This window comes from Gossypium hirsutum, chromosome D03 (assembly GCF_007990345.1).
Source record: "Gossypium hirsutum isolate 1008001.06 chromosome D03, Gossypium_hirsutum_v2.1, whole genome shotgun sequence".
NCBI lineage: Eukaryota > Viridiplantae > Streptophyta > Magnoliopsida > Malvales > Malvaceae > Gossypium > Gossypium hirsutum.
The window spans coordinates 9,865,210-9,887,220 of NC_053439.1; the positions used below are offsets into that span (position 1 = coordinate 9,865,210).

General features: G+C 35.3%; 1 non-coding gene across 1 annotated transcript; it reads left to right on the forward strand.

Moving 5' to 3' along the window:
* Positions 1–2,281: 2,281 nt before the first annotated feature.
* On the forward strand, positions 2,282–2,388 carry LOC121215689 (small nucleolar RNA R71). The gene has a single exon (XR_005911665.1). It is a non-coding gene; the product is annotated as a small nucleolar RNA R71 (small nucleolar RNA).
* The last annotated feature ends 19,623 nt before the right edge of the window (positions 2,389–22,011 follow it).

Consider the following 22,011-nt stretch of genomic DNA (forward strand, 5'->3'; position numbering starts at 1 on the left):
TTTAATGACCATGATACCTCCTTTCTTTGGCACGCACTGGACCAGACTTACCCATGAACTATCTGAGATGGGGTAAATTATACCCGCATCTAATCACTTGATTTCTTTCTTGACTATGTCCTTCATGATGGGGTTCAGTCTTCGTTGTCCATCAATCGTCCCTTTTTTGCCATCTTCTAAGATAATCATGTGCATGCATACAGATGGACTAATTCTACGAATATCGGCTATGGTCCATCCGATAGCCTTCTTGAATTATTTCAACACCAAGATGAGTTTCTCTTCTTGCTCAGTAGTTAATTCTACTAAAACAATCACAGGCAGAGTAGAAGAGTTACCTAAATAAATATATTTCAAATGTGAGAGAAGTAACTTTAGTTCTAATTTAGATGGCTCCTCGATTGACGATTTTGGTTGGGCATAATCCCTTTTCCCTAACTCCAAAGATTCAAAGCGGGATTGCAGATGAAATCTCCTTTGATTAGCTTCTAAAAAAGATAAGTATTCATCATCCTCTTCATCATTTAGAGGATTTGATGTCAAAATTTGTTCAAATGGGTCCTCAATATAATTGAATTCCTTCTCCACGATTAAATCCTCTAAATTGGACACTAGAGAATAATCTTCAATTGTGTTAGGAAATCACATGGACTTAAAAACGTTAAATGTTACCTGATAATCCTGAACACGCATAGTAAGCTCGCCCTTCTGCACATCAATAAGGGTTCTTCTGGTTGCTAAGAATGGTCTTCCTAGGATGATTGGCACCTCTTTGTCTGCTTCAAAGTCTAGAATCACAAAGTCAGTAGGAAAGATAAATTTGTCTACACGTACCAATACGTCCTCGAGTTTTCTTTCTGGATGTGCTAAGGATTGCTCTGCTAATTGAACTGTAACCGTAGTAGGTCTAACTTCACCTATCCCTAACTTCCTAAATATTGACATGGGCATCAAGTTGATACTCGTACCCAAGTCATATAGTGGCTTACCACAATATGTTGCTCAAATATTGCAAGGTATTGTAAAACATCAAGGATCCTTCAATTTTAAGGGTAGTTTGTCTTGAAGATATGCACTGCATTCCTTCGTTAGGGCTACCGTCTCAAATTCTCGAAGCCTTCATTTTTTAGACAGGATATCCTTCATGAATTTGACATAGTTCGGCATTTGTTCAAGTGCTTCAACCAACGGGATGTTGATATGAAGTTGCTTGAGTACGTCTAGGAACTTCTTGAATTGAATTTCTTGCTTCTGCTTCTGAAGTCTTTAGGGGTAGGATGGTGGAGGTTTCTTTACTAGAACTGGTTGATTCGTTTTCTGTGGCAATTTTGTATCTAACGAAGTTATTTGTTGATCAGAATTAGCTGGTTCAGAAGTTACCTTGTCGGATTTTGTAGATTCAATTTTCTGTGAAACTGGAATTTCAACACTCGGTTGAACTTCCTTTGAGTCTTGAGCGTCAGCTGGCTCCTTCTCAACTTGGACGAAATTGGGCTCTAAAGTCTTTCTGCTCCTCAATGTTAACGTTTTACAATGCTCCTTCCCTGGATTCCTCAGATTCTCTATATCACTAGGTAAAGCACCTTGTGGTCGGTTTCTGAGTTCAGTTGCAAGCTGGCCCACTTAATTCTCCAAATTCCTTAGAGAGGCATCATTTTTCGCCATGTATGCCTTCAATAGATTCTCTAGGCTATTGGATGATTTAGCTTGGGTTGGTTTCTGAGCTTGTTGAGAAAAACTAGGTGGCTGGGTCGATCTAGTTTGGACATAATTGTTACTGGTTCCTTCCCCTTGGTTACTCTAGGAAAAATTCGGGTGGTTTTGCCATGATGGGTTATAGAAATTGGTTTGCAGCCCTTGCCTTTCTCGATTTTGGTTCTGGTTACCCATGTAATACACAAATTCTGGGCTTGATGGACATTCTTCGAACAAATTTCCTTCCCCACAATAAACACATGCTACATTTTCAAATTGATTCAGTGGCTGTGCTACAAAACTATTACACCCATTAGTAGTAAGATTTTTTAACATTGAGGATATTGATGATACTTGAGATGCGAGTGAAGTAAGAGCGTCTACTTCATGTATTCCAGTGACTCGTCTTCCTGACGCTGCTCGATTGGTTGGCCATTGATAATTGTTGCTGGCAATCCTCTCAATGATTTCATAAGCCTCATTATAAGACTTAGAAAGGAGAGCACCATTAGTAGAAGCGTCAACTACCATCCTCCTGTGAGCATTGAGACTATTATAAAATGTCTCAAGTTGTATGCAATGTGGGATTCCGTGATGAGGGCACTTCCGTAATAATTCTTTGTACCCTTCCCATGCCTCATATAATGACTCATCATCCATTTGTTGGAAAGTAGTGATCTCGTTCCTCAACTTAGCATTCTTTCTAGGTGGGAAATACTTCATAAGGAATTTTTCTGCTAACTCTTGCCATGTTGAAATTGAGTTTAGTGGTAATGAGTTCAACCAAGTTCGAGCTCTGTCCCTTAGTGAATATGGGAACAACTTTAATCGTAATGCATCTTCAGGTACTCCGGCTAACTTGAAAGAATCGCTCACCTCTATAAACAGTCTTAAGTGTAGGTGAGGATCTAATATAGGCATTCCACTGATTTGGCCCACTGTTTGAAGTATCTGGAACATGACTGGCATCAACTCGAACAGTTGTGCCTCAATTTTGGGTGTCCTAATACCCGGATTAAGATCATGAAATACTGGCACGACATACTGTCTCAAAGCTCTATCCCTATCATCAGCAATAAGGATAGGATTTTGAGCAAGGTTTGCTCCATTTCCTTGATTCAGATTTTTGAAGTTCATCTCTTTAGTCCTTCTCTGACTTGCTTGTCTTCTTCGCTGTCAAAAAATTCGTTCAATTTCAGGGTCTATAGAGAGTAAATCGATGATTAGGCCAATACTTATAAACACCTGAAATAATCATAGAAAAATTAACTACGTTAAAATTTGAATAGAAAAATAAACCAAAATGAAAAACTAGCAATGTCACAAATAATGAATTTTTTAAAACACAGTCCGCAGCAACGACGCCAAAAAATTGGAACGACGAAAATGTGAAAGTGTACACAATCGCAACAAATAAAAAAGTGACAAGTAAATGTCGAGTTATCGACCCATAGGGACTGTGAAACGAATTATTTATGAATGCTATTTAAAACACTTTGGTGAAGAAAAATATTTTGTTTGAAGAGGGTGATTAAAAACTAAGATTTTAAACTAAGTAAACTAAATAAATAAATCTCAAATGCACGATTTCAAAATACGATTTTAATCAAGATGACATAATTGTGTTAGATTAATTTCATTTCTTAACTTAGAATTATTAAACTCATGTTTACATTGTTACGAATAAGTTCACGGCAACTCGGTAATTTGCTAACTTATGAACATACTCACCTACCAAAATCCATTTATCTCTTGACTATATCCCTATGTCAATTCAACCTATTAAACAAATCTTAATAAGCAAATATGTTATTGCACATACATACTTATTAAATCGAAATAATCTCTTGTACATATCCCTATGTGAATTCAAACAATTAACTCGATTTAATAAGCACATAAAAGGCTATGTGAAGTAAAAAAGTATCCTTACCTTGAAACAGTTTAATCACAATAATCTTGCAAGTTATGCAAGGCAAATGTATCGTCAAATACCGTTGCTAATTTAACCCTCAGCTACCTTAGATGATTAAACATGCACTGATTAAGTACTGTGTCCGTTAATTACAATTTCAATCCGTTTAAATAATTAATTCATTAGTTACCTAAAAATTGAAATGCAAGAATAACTTAGTCATATTTTACTTAATCAAGCATCTTACCCAAGAGGAGAAATCGGCAAGAGAGTAAGGGAATTTTGGAATGGAAAAGAAGAGAGAAAGTGGAAAGAAGAGAGGAAAGATGTGAATGCTTGAGATGTGTTTTTCAAATGACCAGCCTAATGGGGTTTTTATAGCCGAGGAGGGCTGTTAAAAATAGCTAAAATTATCAGCCAAAGAGCCCTCCCTTGGCCTGCCACACATATGGCAAGGTTGATAGTTTCAACTTTGTTAAATTAGGCTTGTGGCAAATCTATAAAGCCACCAATTGTGGAGGAGTTTGAATGAAAATTGAACAAGTATTCAAGGGCCTTTTTATAAGATTAAATAATCAGCTAATAAGCTAATTTGGGTCAGCTCTTGGGACAGTTTTTGGGCTATCCATTTCTTGGTCGGTTCAGTTCACTCGGTTCAGTTCAACTGGACCACTTTTTCATAATTAATTAATAATAATTTATTAACCCAAATTTAATTGGATATAAATTAAAATTAATTATATTATGAATTAATACATATAATTTTGGACCGTCTTAGGCTGAAATTTAGTTTGCCTCGATACTTCAAATTGTTTCTCAATTTTGCACTTCTAGCAGTGTCCACCGAGCCATTTTTCGCCCTTTGTGCAAATTTGTCAAAAATAACTGAAATTAATAAAAGTTAATTATAAAATTAACTAAAATTAAACATGTTCATATTTTAAGGGCACTTTAATTATTTTGTAAAAATTAATTATTTTTTCTACAAGAATTTTATCGAAACTGTATGATTTTAAGTTAAAAAGGGTATGTAAAAATGTGTAAATTTTTGTGTTTCCACTTGTCTATTCTAGAAGAGAGAAAGATTAAGGTGCATTATGCATGGATGGAGGAGATTGAAGATCGAGCTTAAGAAAGTGGAAATTTAGTAAGCTGGTAAGCTTCCCAACGTCTCTATATTAATGAATTTAAGAAAAGGGGGAAGTTAAGGATTTCAGTGATTCCGTTCTATATTGCGTAAGGTTGTGGGTATCCATTTAAATGACCTCTTCATGCAAAAAAATTGTGGTTCTTATGATGAGGAATTCTCTTAGTTGGAATTTTGAAATTTTTGTTATGTTTTATTGTCTAACAGGCTCATGTAGCAAGGGAAAATCTAAGTAGGTGGATTTGGTGTTGACTTTCAGGTGAGTTCCAGAATTCAAGTCTTACATGGATGTTTACTATTTTAGTATCGTGTGTTGAATATGTTAACTTAAGTCCTGCAAACAATGAATTATTCTACAGCTGAATATTATTATGATTATTCGTAATACATGTTGTGTATTGCCATGCAATGTATGTTGGTTGCAAGTTTAACACTGTTGAGATGATAATGTGCTTGGTGTAATGTGTGTCATGTATAAATAGTTGTATTGGTTGAGTACATGTGTATTGAAATGCAAGCATATGAATGATATGCAGAGTAAGGAGGGATGTTCTGGCAGATTGATATAGGGTGATATGTCACGTTGTGCACTTTGTTCCACGTGTTAATTGGCTTTGTAGAGGTTCGAGTGGATTGAACGGAGAATGGATATATATACAGTATTCAGCTTTACGGAGGTTCAGATGGGCTCTGAACAGAGAAAGGCGCGCACCAGTATATGAAAGCTATGTATGAGAAGAATATGAAAGCCCTTTAAGGGTAGTGTGAGACTCTACGGAGTCTAAGGCTTTAAGTTGTATTTGTGAAATGCAAGTCCATGGCCATGGCATGATCCAGGGAGGTTCATGAAATAATTCATATTTATGAATCCGTCGTTATGGCATAATCTAGTGGAAGTCCTTCAGGACTATCGTATTTTTTGAAGTTCATCAGGACTATCATATTTGTGGAAATCCATCAAGACCCTCGTATATGTGGAAGTTTCGTCAAGATTACGGTACAAATTTAGTTTCGTGAAGATATTGGATTTATCTTTATAAGTCCGCCAATAATAAGTTTCTTTACTACTAACTTATGTCTACATGCCAATTAAAGATACAAGCTATGTATTTATGGGAGTCATATGTAAGATATGAGAGAATGCTAGATTTATCTACTGGTTAAGAAAGAGTAGATTTTCTTTATTAGTCTGTATTGGGGGCCTTCTTTATGAATCCGTCGATATGTTGTGCAAAGAATGAATTTACATACTTAGGTCTAAAACATGAACCCATAAAGATCATGCTACGAATCCGAGTCCATTAGGACAAGCTACTAATAGTATGTAACACCTCTCACCCGATCCAATCGTCAGACTTGATCTATAAGATGCTACAACAGTTAATAGAATAATTCGCATACACTTCTAACTTTAACAATCAATAAAAAATAAAAAATTCATAATCCAAGTATAGCATGCTTGACAAAAAAATTCGAGTCTCAATTGAGCTTATGAAAGCTCTTAAGTTGACCCGAGTACAAATAATGACTAAATTGCAAACTTTTAAACAGCTAGGGAAAAATTCACAAAATAGGGTTACACAACTGTGTGCCTAGATTGTGTTACAAATGGTGACCCTGTGAAACTAGAGTCATATAGCTGTGTATCCAGGCCGTGTAACTCATTGAAGTTTTGTGGGCCTAAATGCAAAAACTTACAGACAATCACACGACCATATGACTGGAACGCCTGACAAACTGAGATTGTGTGGAAAATCTAATGGCCATATCAACAGTACCCACAAGGGCGTATGGCCAGCCCATGTGATAAATTGAAACTGTGTTTACCAAAACTTCCCAAATTAAGAAAGAACACATGGCTGTGTCACTTGCTTATGTGTGGCACACAACTATGTATTAGTTTGTGTGTGTAATAAGTGCCTTATTATACAAGCTACAAAACCAAATCTTCACCTAGGTCATGAGCATGCAATTAACCATTCTTTAGACCTATCCAAATTGCACAAAATCATGCAAGAACTTAACATTTCCTATATCTAACCAATATGCCTCAAAGCACCATCACGCAACATGAATCAAATCTAAAGTACATTCCCATTCCATGCCAAGTTAGAAATAAGCATGCATATGCCATATGTGCAATGAAAACACCAAAGTTAATATCACCTATTATTGACCATATTACAAATCTAACAATTTATAAGTTTGACAACAAAACCGTTCTGCATATCAAGCTTATAACATCCAATTCAATCTTTGAACTATTATGCCATATTATCCAACAAAATCTCACCTATTCAAACATTCTATATCGTAATCAAACCTACCAACTATTCATGTTGTTCCATCACATTTCATACTTAATGTCCACATTCAAAGTTACCATTTCAAAGCCATAAGTTAACATACCAACTTGCCAACAAGCACACACACTTTACATAGCACCATTAAATACTTTTCTTTCACAAAACATTTATATATAATTTAACTCTTATTTAAATGCCACATAACCGAGTTGAACAATTAAATGTCTATTGAGACTGAAGTCGGATAGTGTGATCTTCGGGATGATCTGATCATTGTGTTCTGCAAAATATAAACTACAGAAAACAAAATAGAGTAAACTTTAAATAAGTTTAGTAAGTTCATAGGTTCAAAAAGATGTAACTTACCTTAATTCTCACAATTACATAGAAAAACAATTAACTAAGCAATTTTCCCTGTTACCACAATTCATATCATCAGGTGAGTTCATATATATAAGTCATAGAACATTCTATTTGATACAATGATATCTCAATCAATGTTATATCATCAAACTATAGAACATAATCAACTTTTACATTATGCATCTATGCTTTATCTCATTATATCTTTTACCATTCATCACTATCCATTGCAACAACAGTATAGCCCAGTGAACTATAATGAACAAATATGGATATACGAGTAACCACCCAAAACGCACTTGATTTCTCAAATGAGCTATAACATCCAAGAATACACCTGGGCACTGTGTGCCAAGCCCGTAGGCTATACATCCCTCTAGAAACACACCTGAGCACTGAGTGCCAAGCCTGTAGGCTACACATCCCCCCAGAACACACCTAAATCTCCGTAGAGATAACTCGGTAATCTGAAACAAATGATGGATTTCGATACAGTCAGTGAATAATCAATTCAATCCTTTATCTCGCCCTTCATACCAATTTTCAAACATTTTCAAATACATTAAAACATTATAAAATACACAATTCAAACATAAGCATTACATAAAAATACATAATTATACTGTATGAACTTACTAGGTAATTACAACAATAGTAGAAGTGTTAGAGACTAATATGCTATTTTCCTTTTTCCTCAATTATTTACTAGTTGATTCGATTCTTAATCTATATGGTAATTCATTTCAAATTATTAATTCTAAATACCTTATAACAACTTATTCAATGCATATGATATCCTATTATCAATTTCATAATTTCCCTAAATTTTTGTAGTTTATTCAATTTAGTCCCTAAAATCGAAACAAGCATATATTTCATATTTAAACCCCAAAATTTAAATCCAACTTCAAAATAATCCTTATACAGCTCTCAAACATCTATGTTTATAAGAATTTTATGTCAATTTCAACATATTTTCATTTTAGTCCCCAAACTCAAAACTAGCACAATTCACTTTACAAAATAGTCCTATTTCATATCAATGCTTCAAACTCAACCATTTAAAATCCAAAAAGCTTCAAAAACAACAATAGTAACTTTTAAAATCTTTGACAATTTTACGATTTAGTACTTTGGTTAGCTAGATTAAGCTACAACGATCTCAAAAATATAAGAAAGAAATGAAAATGGATGACACATTTTGTTTATTTTCAATATAACATAAAACTTAATATTTAACTATATTTTGACATATTTTTACTTAGAAATTTCACACCAACTGCCAGTATCCTTTAAATGTGGTAAATTTGCTATATTAACACTTGCACTAATAACATTTAATCTATTTAATTAGTTAATCAATAATAATTAAATTTTACAGTTTTTATAATTTAGTCTTTATACTCTAATTAACTAATCATTTAATAAAATTATCGAATCAGAACTCAATATATCTTTATAATAAACTATTAAATATTAATAAATAATATTTATTGACTCAATAATTGAACATTGGGGTTTCGAAACCACTGTTTTTGGTGACACTAAAAATGGGCCATTACAAGTAGCCCGAAACAAAAACTATTCACCAAGATTTGTCTTATTGGATATATGTAATTATTGGTGCAAGACGTGCTATGGGAATTATCTATGGTTTTTCTTTCATAAGCATGTAAGTAATAATACACAAGGATTATTCTTCAAGGTAGTTATTGCTTAAGAGTCCGCAAGATCTCTATTGAAGAAATAATCTGTGGGTATTATCTACCACAATGTTAAAATGTCTATACATTTGTATTTCTGATCACACGCCTACGAAATCTCATAAGAGGAAGCCTTATACAGGCAGGACTGCACATAGTACAAATGTGAAATCCACTATTTTTGAGTCATCAATAATAGCTCCAAGACAATCGAATAAGTTTAATTATTCTCCAAAATATACCAGAAAATGAGTTAAGGTCTCATCAAGATAATGTGTTAAGTACAAGATAAGTAAATTTATAAGATGTTAAGACTAAGCCAATAATATCGACGAACTGACCTAATAGATAAAACCAAACATTAATCTAGACCATGAAGAGCAAGCTTATTAGCGTTATGGAGATACAAGGTATGGTTATATCACTAAGTACTTTTCAACTTACCAGTGATTTGTTATGGATTATAGGTATAATGATTGATACAAGGATTCAAGTTGGGACTAGGCCAAAATTTGTTAAGCTTAGGGGGTTTGCTTCTTTGTTGTAATATGCATGCAGCGAGGTGACCTAGAAGCGGGGTCTCAAGGTCAGTGTTGAGTTGTAATTATGTAGGGTTACAAGATAAAATTTTAAGACTAAATAAAATTTTTGGCAAATTATGCATGGTTCTTTGACGGCAAATCTGTGTTTAAGCAAATTTTGAACTGTGCATTATATGTGAATGCTTTGGTAACAATAGTAGCATCATGTAGCTTGAGCTCAGCAATCAGGCTGACCAAGGGGTGTTACATTTAGTGGTATCAGAACTACGATTTAGTTTATTCTAAGACTAAATGTAGCATGTGTTGAGCCTATAATTACATGCTACAATAACATGTGATAGTGTGACGCAATATGAATCGATCTGACTATGTTTTCTGATAGATATAATATGTCGGTCGAGTTTAATTGTGTCGTCTAAGATAAGGCAAATTGTAATTTACTCTATTCTGATCAGGGAGCTTGTAATAGCTGAACAACTATTTAACGTCATAGCAATAATGTGCAAGAATCTAAATATATACTAAGATGTTTTGATTTAACTATTAAATAAGCTAAAATTATGTGTAAAAATGATGTAAATAATAGTGTAATTCATGGCAGATCACTCCTCAGTGTTGAAACTCTTGCTTCACCTAGGGATTCAGCTCATCCATGAAGGAGAAAAATGACTCATTCTCACCCAAATCAAGAATCTAGAGCATTAGCTCACTGAACCCCTTCACATACTCCCTAGTTGTGTGTTGTCATGTAAGCCAATGCAACTTAGCCTAAGCCTTATCCTCAACATACTCCGATTAAAATCTCCCCTTGAATTCACTATGGAACTCCTCCAAAGTCCCAATAGTGGTACCACCTCGTCTCTCATCTGTGGACCTACGACACCACTATAACAAAACGACATCAATAAAATACATGGCAGAAATATTTACCTTGGTAGCATCACCCATGATTCCTTTTGGCACGAAATTATTGCTCCATTCCCCATAAGAACTTGTCCACATTCTTTTGTGGATCTCGTCCCATTGAACTCTTCCGGCTTCAGGACATCTACCTTAAGCTTGGGTGTCGTAGCCAACACCCCATTACCCAAAACATCTTTGCAGATATTGAGCTTCCCCTTGATCTCTTCAATCTATTTTTTCAAGGTTGACACTGTAGCCTTGAGAAATTTCTCTTTCTTAGATAGCTCACTGGAAACACAAAAATTTATGTGTTTTTACATGCCTTTTTTAACTTAAAATCATCCTATTTCAGTTAAATTCTTATCGAAAAATAATTAAATATTATAAAATAATTAAATTAAGTTAAAAATATGAACATGATAAATTTTAATTAATTTTATAGTTAATTTTGACTAATTTTGAATAATTTTATAGTTAATTTTGATTAATTTTGACTATTTTCGACAGATTCGCACAAAGGGCGAAAATTGGTTTGGCAGACAATGCTCGAAGAATAAAACTGAGAAGCAATTTGAAGCATTGAGGCAAATTGATTTCTAGCCTAAGATGGTTCAAAAATGTGTGTTAATTCATAATAGAATTAATTTTAATTTATTCCCAATTTAATTTGGGCTAAATAAATTATTATTAATTAATTATGGAAAATAGGGTCCAGTTGAACCGCATTGGTTGAACTGAATCTAGTCAACCGAACCAGCCACCAATTGGGCTGCTCAGAACCGTCCATATACTGACCCAAATTAACATTTTAGCTGACTAAATAAACTTGTAAAGAAGCCCTTGAAGAACTTTCAACCTTGCATTCAAACCATTCCAAAAAATGTGGCTTTATGGATTTGCCCCGGGCTATTTTTAGCAAAGTTGAATCTCTCAACTTTGCCATGTGTGTTGTCAGCCAAGGGGGCTCTCTTTGGCTGATGGAATTTTATATTTTTAGAAGCCACAATCAGCTATAAAAGCCACCCCTTGCTGATCATTCAACTGATCCCTCACACTCTTATTCTCTCTTCTCCTCTCTCACTTTCTCTCAACTTTTCCTTCCCATTTTCCCTTTTGTTCAAGTGCCAATTTCTTCTCTTGGGAAAGAGGTCCTCATCAGCCATTGTTGAGCAGCAATTAAAGTGTTCATAAGTCACCTTGATAGCCGAGTAGAACGGAGAACTCAGTCAAGCCACAAAGAAACACCGGATTTGCTTCTTGTTCCCTATCTCTTTAAATTTCGTTGTTGTTTTGACAAACATGTTTATGAATATTTATGCTATTGAAATGGTTATTTTAATCAATTTAGCTTGAATTTAATTCGTGTTGGGTTGATTATAATTTGCCTGCTTGAATTATTGAAATTGTGTTTGTGCTGTTATAGGCCTCGGTAAGATGCTTGATTAAGTAAAAACATGCCTAAGTTATTCTTGCAATATTAATTGTTAGATAACTAATGAATTAATGATTAAATCGTATTGAAATTGTAATTAATTGACACAATACTTAATCAGTGCATGTTTATTCTTCTAAGGTAGCTGAAGTTAATTTAGCATTTTATTTGGCAATACACATGCCTTGCATAACTTGTAAGATTATTGTGATTAAACTGTTTCAAGGTAGAAATACTCTATTACCTCACTTGATCTTTTATATGCTTGTGAAGATTGATTAATTGCTTGGATTGACATTGAAAAATGTTCAAGAGATTGATTAATCTAATAAGTGTGTATGAGCAGTAGTTAGCAAATTATCGAGTTGCCGTGAATTTTTTCGTAGCAGTATAAACATAAGTTTAATAATTCTAAGTTAAAGGAATGTAATTAATCCAACACAATTATATCATCTTTATTAAACCTTATTTGAAATCGTGCATTAGAACCTTTTTATTTTTAAATTTTTTTACTTAGTTTTTAACCCTTAGTTTTTAATCATCTTTAAACCAAAATATTTTCCATCACCAAAGTGTTTAACATTAATTTCATAAATATTGTTTTTTATAGTCCCTGTAGGTATGATAACTTGGCATTTACTTGTCACTTTATTACTTGTTGCGATTGTGTACACTTGCACATTTTCGTCGTTCCAATCACCAACATTTTGAAAAGAAATATAAAAGAAACAAGTGGAGAGTACTATTCCTAGAAAATCTTGACTTGATCTTTCAACTCCCTCTTTTGTCGCACTCAGGGCTTCTCGTCAAGAGCTAATCTTCATTCCTTTCACGTTGGTTCACCTGTAGGAGGCTTAAGCCTCCATAGCCGAAAAGCTTCAAAAGATAGGTTAAAGAAGATAATGCCCACAAAAGAACCCTCATTTTCTTTTCATGTGAATATTAATATTTATCCAAATAGCACAGGTGTCCTTGCATCAGAATCATGCTACCTTTGTATGTACATGTTGGTTGTACCAAACTGGACAGCTCACACCTTTATTTTCTTATCCAGACAGCTATCAGGTGCAACGACAATTCTGGGCGCAATTTGGAAATACTCATGCAGCGACATTAGTACCAAAACTGAAAAATTAAGGATAAATAGGTTAAGATCTACTGAGTTAGAAAATGGAATTTATTGAACTAAAAATGCTAAAATATGTGCTAAAGATAACTAAATGGTGACAAATTAACAAATAAGTAGTGAGAAAACATTTGTTCTTTCTAGTACTATCACACCCCCAAATTTGAGTTTTTACTTGTCGTCAAGTAAAACAGAAACTAGCAAGGCTACACAAGAATTCACTAAGGCAAATAATCATTCTAGCAACTTGAATCACCTAAAATCCTAATGAATGAGTCACATTCAGATGACAGAATATTGCATCGACAATACATAAGTATGAATGAATAAAATTGAAACTTCATCAAAACCAACATCATGCTTTAAATCCTATAATTTATCTACCAATACATCATTTATTGTACAATATATGTCTCTTTTTTTGTGAATAAGGGATATAATTGCATTACTGTACCCTTGTTTCTGAGAAGTAACAATAGAGTGCAATAAACCCCTAAGGAGTACATAATTGCGTCGACACACACTCATGCAGTGATAGCCTTTGGCCAGATTCATTTTTCTAAAGCTTGCATTAAAGTGTTCCCTATTTAACATTTCACAATACACCCACTTTGGTGCGTCTCTTATTCATAACTATATATATAAGCAGTTGTAAAAGGCAGATTCATTCAAGATTCAAGGAATGCTACTAGTCATCTACTACTAATGCAACCTAAATCATTCATAAAAGAATTGAAGATACAACATTCAGTCAAATTTATGCAACTCATTCGTTGATAATTTACATGATTCAAGAATTAAGCATCAAATGTAACAAAAAATTTGAAACACATTTGCATTAACTACAAATAAACCTTGCATGCTTCATTAAACTCAATTTTTTTTGAAAAATGGGTGTATTTCCAAACCCCATATGCATTCCCTCAAACTTAAAGTTTGCATTGTCCCCAATGCATTAGCATTAAAATGCAATGACAATAAAAATGAAACGAAAATGTGCACTAACAAAATGAAAATTACAGCTACATGCAATGTATGAATACTACAACAAAAACTTAAAATAAACTAAGTTTTCCTTGGCCATCAATGTGGCTACATGATGTTTCTTCTTCCTCCTCTTTTTCTCCTCCTTCTTGTGCTTTTTTATCTTTGGAGCGCTTTCTCTTCTTTTTTTTAGGCTTCGCACGGTCCTCGAATCGCTCCTCAATTTCCAGCACTGCCCCAGCATCATCGACTGCTTCTTATGTAGGAAGGGTCACCTGGAATGGTCCGGTATAAACCACTATCACTAATCATTTGTGGTGCTTCTCACTAGTTATCTCTATAGCTTTTGCTGGTCTAGCTCCATCTTGCTCTAGATTATCAATAGTTGCACCCACAAACTCGGATGCATTGACAATGTGCTCAGCAGATTCTTTCTCGATAGCTTCTTTCTCAGTATTTTCTTCCTCAGTTTTCTTATTTACAACTGCAACACGGACTCCCTCCCCTCGCACATCAACTTCCTCCTCAACAGTAGGCACCTCTTAACCAGCAATGAAGTCACCCTCGACCATACTATCAATCCTTCTAAAGCACTCCTTAATGTTCCTTGAGTCCTCTTCTTTCTTATCATCAGAGACGTGCACAATGGGAGGGGATTCCACCGATCTGTCTCGGTCCCCTAAGTTATCTTCCTTGGATGAGGGTTCATAATCTCAAATGATCGGTGGAAATACTAGAAGTTATGGGAGTAGGGCTGAGCTTAACTGACTTAATGCGAATACAATAGAGTTGTTGCCTTGGTATAAGCATAGAAAAAATTTTGTAATCTGTCCATATCCTCTATTGTAGCGACAAGCATGATCTACTTATTACTGATGGAATTGGCCAACTTCTCGATATCCTGCATTTTGTTCAACAATGATGTATCGATAGTCAGGTTTGTTCCCTTGGTTTTTTCCTTTCTTGTCTTACTGGTTTCTGCCTCCTTCATTGTCAGTGTATTTTTGCCACGAGTCATTCTTTCAATAGAGACTTCATTTATTGGGTCCTTATTCTCTAGGACCTCTTCATCATCACGGGGCACGATCCCTTTCTGCTTGCAAAGTAGCATCACCAACAATGGGAAAACCAAAATTCCAGTTTGCCTTGCAGCGCAGTCAGCAATTTCCTAGTGGAGTATTGTGCCGACATCAATATTTTTGCCCTTGACAATTGAATGTATCAGACTCATTCTATTGAGGTTGACTGTGGTGCTGTGAGTAGAGGGTAGTAGCCTGTAGTTGACAAAATGAAACCAGATTTTGCTTTGCAGTGTTAAGAAGCAGCGGTACATCGTATAATTATTTTGATGTGAACCCATCCATAATGCTTCTTTGACACATAAATCCTTCACCAACAGGTCCCTTTTGTCGTCTGTGATATCCTCAATAAACTCAGAGTGTTCATCTACATCCACTTTAGTGTTGTACAGCTCATTGATTTTTTTAGCATCCTATGGGATTAAGCCTTCTCGAACAAAGATAAAATCTAACTCATGGCCATAAAGGTTAGTGTAAAACTCATGTACCAATGAAGGAGAATAGCTTCCAAGATGAGTGCAGAAAGTGTCCCACTTCAGCTTAGAGATGGTTTTGTAGACTTGCTTACCCAAGTCTTACTATTGTGAAAGGAGAATGCCCTGTTCTGGGTGGAAGTTTTGCTTCAAAATGTTGTCTTGAAACCGGTCCTTGGCCACTTTCGTTAAAAACATCACCAATTCTTTTTTTCATTGGCATGAAGGATTCTGATTCACGAACTACAGTTGCAAAGGATGAGTGTTCTTTAATAGGATTTGTGGCTTTGTTGGCTGATCCTCTCATTCTTGCCATATTTTATTTATTTTTTGGAGTGAAGATGGTTTAAATTTGTAAAGGTACGAGCTTGGGGGAATAGAAAGTGAATAAAAATGGTTGCTTTGTACATGTTACAGTCGGTACAGTGAAGGGGGGTTTGTAGCGAGTGAAGAAGAAGATGGAAAGGTGTGATTTTTTAATGTGAAGAGATATAAAGTTGGTAGGAATAAATGTGTCCAATGAGAATTGCGCCCATTCAGAAAAATCAGAATTGAATAATAAAACTTGTTGACCAGCGATAAATTGTCGCTGCAAAATAATTCTATCATTCCATTGTTTCGTCTTTTCCTTGTAAATTGTAGCATTTTCATAGGCATTTTGCCTAATCTCCTCTATTTCAGTGATATCCAACAGTTTTTTCTTTCTAGTAGCTTCATAGTCCATGTTCACTTGCTTAATTGCCCACATTACTTTGTGCTCCAGTTCAGCTGGCAAGTGACATGCTTTCCCAAAAACTAATTGATACGACGATATCCCTAATAGAGTTTTGTATGTTGTCCGCAATGCCCATCAAGCGTCATGCAGTCTGGAAGACCAATCTTTCCTCGAAGGATTCACAACCTTCTCAAGAATGTTTTTAATTTGTTGATTCGATACTTTAGCTTTTCCATTAGTTTGCGGATGATAAGTAGTAGCCATTCTATGATTAACTCCATATCTCTTCAGTGTGGCTGCCACTTGGTTGCAATGAAAGTGTGTACCCTGATCACTAATCAATGCTTTTGGTGTGCCAAAGCAGGTGAATATATGCTTGTGAAAAAATTTAAGCACTGTCTTTGCATCATATTTTGGGACTGCAACAGCTTCAACCCACTTTGAGACGTAATCAACAACAACTAATATATAAATATTTCCAAATGAACTTAGAAATGGTCCAATAAAATCCATACCTTAAACATCGAATAATTCAATCTCCATAATTAGCTGCTGGAACATTTTATTGCGTCGGGATATAAAACCAGTGCGTTGACACCTATCACATTGATTCACAAAATTATGGGCGTCTTTGAATATTGAAGGCTAGTAGAATCCTTATGGAGAACCTTAGCAGCAGTTTGCATGCCACTGAAATGACCTCCATAAGGAGCATCATGACAATGCTTTAAGATTGAAAGCATCTCCTCTTTCGAAACACAACGCCGAATAATGTTGTCATTGCATACCTTGAATAAATACGGCTCATTCCAATGATACTTCACTACTTCACGAAGAAATATTTCTTTTTTATGGCCTGTGACACCCAATGGGAGTTTTCCACACACTAGATAATTAACCAAATCCGCATACCAAGGAGTTGCATCTATAGTAAATAACTTCTCATCTGGGAATGCGTCGACAATTTGAAGTATGTTTTCATCTTCGCTACCAACTTCCAATCGAGACAGATGGTTTGTAACTTGATTCTTTGAACCCTTGTGGTATTTTATCTCGATGTTAAATTCTTGCAACAGTAAGATCCAACGTATCAGTCTTGGTTTTACATTCTTCTTCGCAAAAAAGATATCTCAATGTTGAGTGATTAGTAAATACGGTAACCTTTGCACCGACAAGATAAGAACGAAAATTGTTGAAAGTAAAGACTACAACTAACAATTCTTTCTCTATAGTGGTATAATTGATTTGAGCCTCTGTAAGCGTTTTGCTAGCATAATAGATGGCGTGAAATATTTTTCCCTTGCGTTGTCCTAGAACAACACCTACAGTAAAGTCGCTTGCATCGCACATAACTTCAAAAGGTTGAGACCAATCTGGTGCAACGACAATGGGTGCGTTTACTAACTACGTCTTTAACTGAATGAATGCATCCAGACATGCATCGTCAAAGAGGAATTTTTGATTATGTTCCAATAATGAGCATAAGATCTTTGTAATTTTTGAGAAATATCTAATAAATATTTGATAAAACCCTACATGCCCAAGAAAACTACGAATATCTTTCACATTAGTTGGTGGAGGTAATTTCTAAATAGTTTTCACTTTAGATTTGTCTACTTCAGTGCCTTGGCTAGAGATGCAAAGGCCTAGCACAATGCCTTCAGTTGCCATGAAATGACATTTTTCCCAATTTAGAACAAGATATGTGTCTTCACATCACTGTAATACTTTATCCAAATTTTCAGTGCAATGATCAAAATCATTCTCATAGATTGAGAAATCATCCATAAAAGCCTCTAAAGAATCTTCAATCATATCCGAGAATATTGTCATCATGCACCTTTGAAAGGTGGCTGGTGCATTGTAAAGACCGAAAGGCATACGACGAAAAGTAAAAGTACCAAAGGGATAGGTGAAAGTTGTTTTCTCTTGATCCTCTAGTGCAATAGCAATTTGATTGTACCCAGAATAGTCATCTAAGAAGCAGTAATAGACTCTTCCAGCAAGCCTGTCCAACATTTGGTCAATGAAAAGAAGTGGGAAGTGGTCCTTCCTTGTGGTAGCATTAAGTTTGCGATAATCCATACAAACTTGCCATCTCGTAGGAATACGTGTAGGAATTAATTTTTCTTTTTCGTTGCTAACCACAAGGATGCCACTCTTTTTAGGAACGTATTGCACTGGACTTACCCAATTGCTATCAGATATAGGGTAAATAATTCCAACATAAAGTCATTTTATAATTTCTTTCTTAACAACTTCCTTCATTTTTTTAATCTTCTTTGTTGCTCAATCAATTGCTTGCCTTCATCTTCCATCTTGATCTTGTGCATGCAAAATGATGGATTAATGCCTCAAATATCGGTAATATTCAAGTAATAGCTCATTTATGTTGCTTAAGAATATGAACCAATTTCTCTTCTTGAGTTACATCCAGTGTTGCGGAGAAAATAACTGGGAGAGTATTGTTATCACCAAGAAAGAATTATTTAAGATGAGTAGGTAGTGGTTTCAATTCCAGAGTAGGAGCTTCGTCAATAGATGGCTTAAAAATTGGAGCTATTTTGTTAGCTAAGTTTAAGGATTCAATCTGCCATCCATGCCTGAGTTCAATGTTATTAGTTTCAACCATGTTATCATAATTATCTAAGAATTCATTATTATATGTCACTGCAAACCCCTCAGAAAGTATTGTGCTTTGGTCATTGAATTCTTCCTCAATTAGATCATCTAGCACATCGATAGTATGCCATTATTGTTTATCCTTGCATTGAATAGATTCAAAAACATTGAAGGTAACATGCTTATCATTAAGTCGTATGGTCAGTTCACCTTTGTAAACATCAATAATAGTTCGTTCAGTGGCTAAAAATGGTCGTCCCAAGATTATGGGAACCTCCTTGTCTGCCTCGCAGTCAAGTATGATAAAATCAGTCGAAAAATGAATTTATCCATACGAACTAATATATTTTTGATTTGCCCTTCAGGTTGAGCCAATGATCGATCAGCTAGTTGTAATGTCACTGTAGTAGGCTTCATGTGACCAATTCCCAACTTTTTAAAAGTAGATAGTGGCATTAGGTTGATGCTAGCTCCCAAGTCGCATAAATCCTTACCCAAATAATGGTTGCCAATTGAACATGGGATAGTAAAGCTCCCATGATCTTTCATTTTTGGGGGAAACTTATTTGTCAAAACAGCACTACAGCCTTCTGTGAGTGCAATAGTTTCCATACCACTGAGCTTCTTCTTCTTGGACAAGAGCTCCTTCATAAATTTCCCATAATTTAGAATTTTCACATGAGCGTCTACTAAAGGAATATTGACCTAAAGTTGCTTCAGTGTGTTCAGGAACTATTGGTACTGCTTATCCTGCTCATTCTCCCTGAATCTTTGTGGAAAAGGTAAAGGTAGAGATACATCTGATTGCACCGACACCTTTGATTGTGTCGACAGTTTCGAGGGTCAGACATTAGGCATATAAGTGACAATTTGTGGAACTTCTTCATCTAGTACATCGACAAGCTCTTCAGGTTTAACCTTCTGACCAGGGATCACTTCACCAATATCTTAAGGTGCTACAGTAGAGTTTATAGTCAGCTCGCCAGTTTGTTTACCGCTCTTGAGAGTGATAGCCTTATAGTATTCTTCCCCCTCGGACTGGGATTTTTTGTGTCACTAGGTAGTGTGCCCGGTGGTCGAGTATTTAGATTTAAAGTAAGTTGTCCTAATTGTGCCTCCTACGCCCAAATAAAAGATGAATTCCCTTGTACAATAGCTTTTGTGCGAGTCATATGCTCCCGCATTAAAGCCTCAAGTGCTGCTAACAGGTCAGAAGGAGAAGCTTGCGTGAACTGTTGTCGGCGATGTTCTTGAACATGTTGATTAGGAATTGAAGATTGTTGTAGATGCGTCTGATTCTGGTGTGGATGCATCTAACTTTTTTGTGGATGCATCTGAGTGTGCTAATTGTACTTTTCTTGTTGTTGATTGTAATTCCCTTGTCTTGAATTATAATTGTCTTAAGTAGATATATTCCCATATCAGAATGTCGTAGCATTTTGTCCAGCATTCTGAGTTCCCTAAGACTGTTGATTGCGTGTAGAATTATTATAAGAGGTGCCAAAAGAATTGTTGTGGATGTTACTGACATAAAAGACATTCTCTGCATGTTGTGGACAATCTTCATAGCTGTGGTTGTCGCTGCAAATCTCATAACAAAAGGTAGGAACATCGACTTGTTGAGCGACTTGTATAGGTGCAACGTCACTAGTCCCTTGCATATTTTTTTATCATATTTGCAAGAGAAGAAACTTGAGCACTAAGTACAGATATTATGTCTAATTCAATAACTCCCAGAGTAGCTTTTACTTGTGTAGCTTTAGAGATAGGATATTGATAATTATTCTGAGCAATTCGTTCAAGAATTCCAATAGCATTATTAGAAGTACAATCCAGAAAAAGACCATTGGTTGATGCGTCAACAAGATTTCTCGTGTGTGAATTCAACCCATTATAGAAAATCTCAATTTGTGTTTCCTGTTGAATGTCGTGCATGGGACAACGTCGAAGCAAAGATTTATAACGTTCCCATGTGGTGTGAAGATTCTTATCATCCAGTTGATGATAAGCTGTAATATCATTTCAAAGAGAAGCATTTGTTGTCAGTGAGTTAAATCGCAAAACAAACTGTATTGCTAATGCATTCCAAGAAGTAATTGGACCGGCAGGTAGCCCAAGGAACCAAGTACAAGCTCTTCCCTACAAGGAATAAGGAAATAATTGTATCTTCAAAGCGTCATCAGGAATGCCTTGTTGACTAAAGGAAACACAAATCAATAAAAATGATTTAAGATGTTCTCGTGTATCTTCATGTGGTAGTCCAACATATTTCCCATTAGAATTCAGCATTCAAAACATTATTGGCTTGAGTTCAAAATTTCCAACTTGGATTGCTGGCCTAACAACTCCAGGTTGTAAGTCATCCAAGACAGGTACTACGAAATCTCGTATAGTCCTGTTTTGTATTTGAGCATCTTATAGCAATAGTGGGTCATTAGCATTTTGGTGCTGCATTGGGGGTATGACTTCATAGTTTTTTGGTAAAGCCATATTCATTTGTTCTTGAAGTCTCCTCCGAACAGTTCTTTTAATTTTTGGATCAAAATCAGAAATAAACCCTGAATTGCTTCGGGTCATACAACACCTAAAATAAAATGTGAAAATAGAGACAAAAAGAAAAAAAGTTAGTAACAACTAAATATTATGAAATAAAAACAAACAAAAATAAACATCAAACAAGCGCCGTCCTCGGCAATGGCGCCAAAACTTGATCGACTGTTTAACGTCACAACAATAATGTGCAAGCGTACACTGTCCATGCAAGTATAGTAGATAGATATGAGTCTGTCGGATATCGATCCCACGAGGATGGTTGTCTTTTGTCTATCAATGAAAGTGCAATAAATAGATAGAAACGAGATAAATTGTGAGAGTAGTCGTCGAAGCAATAACTTGAAAACAATAAGATAAAATATGATAATGATAAACTGGAATCACCAACGTGAATATTCAACAGAATACAAAGTGCTCACAAGGTATAAAAAGATAGGTGATTGTCGATGCATT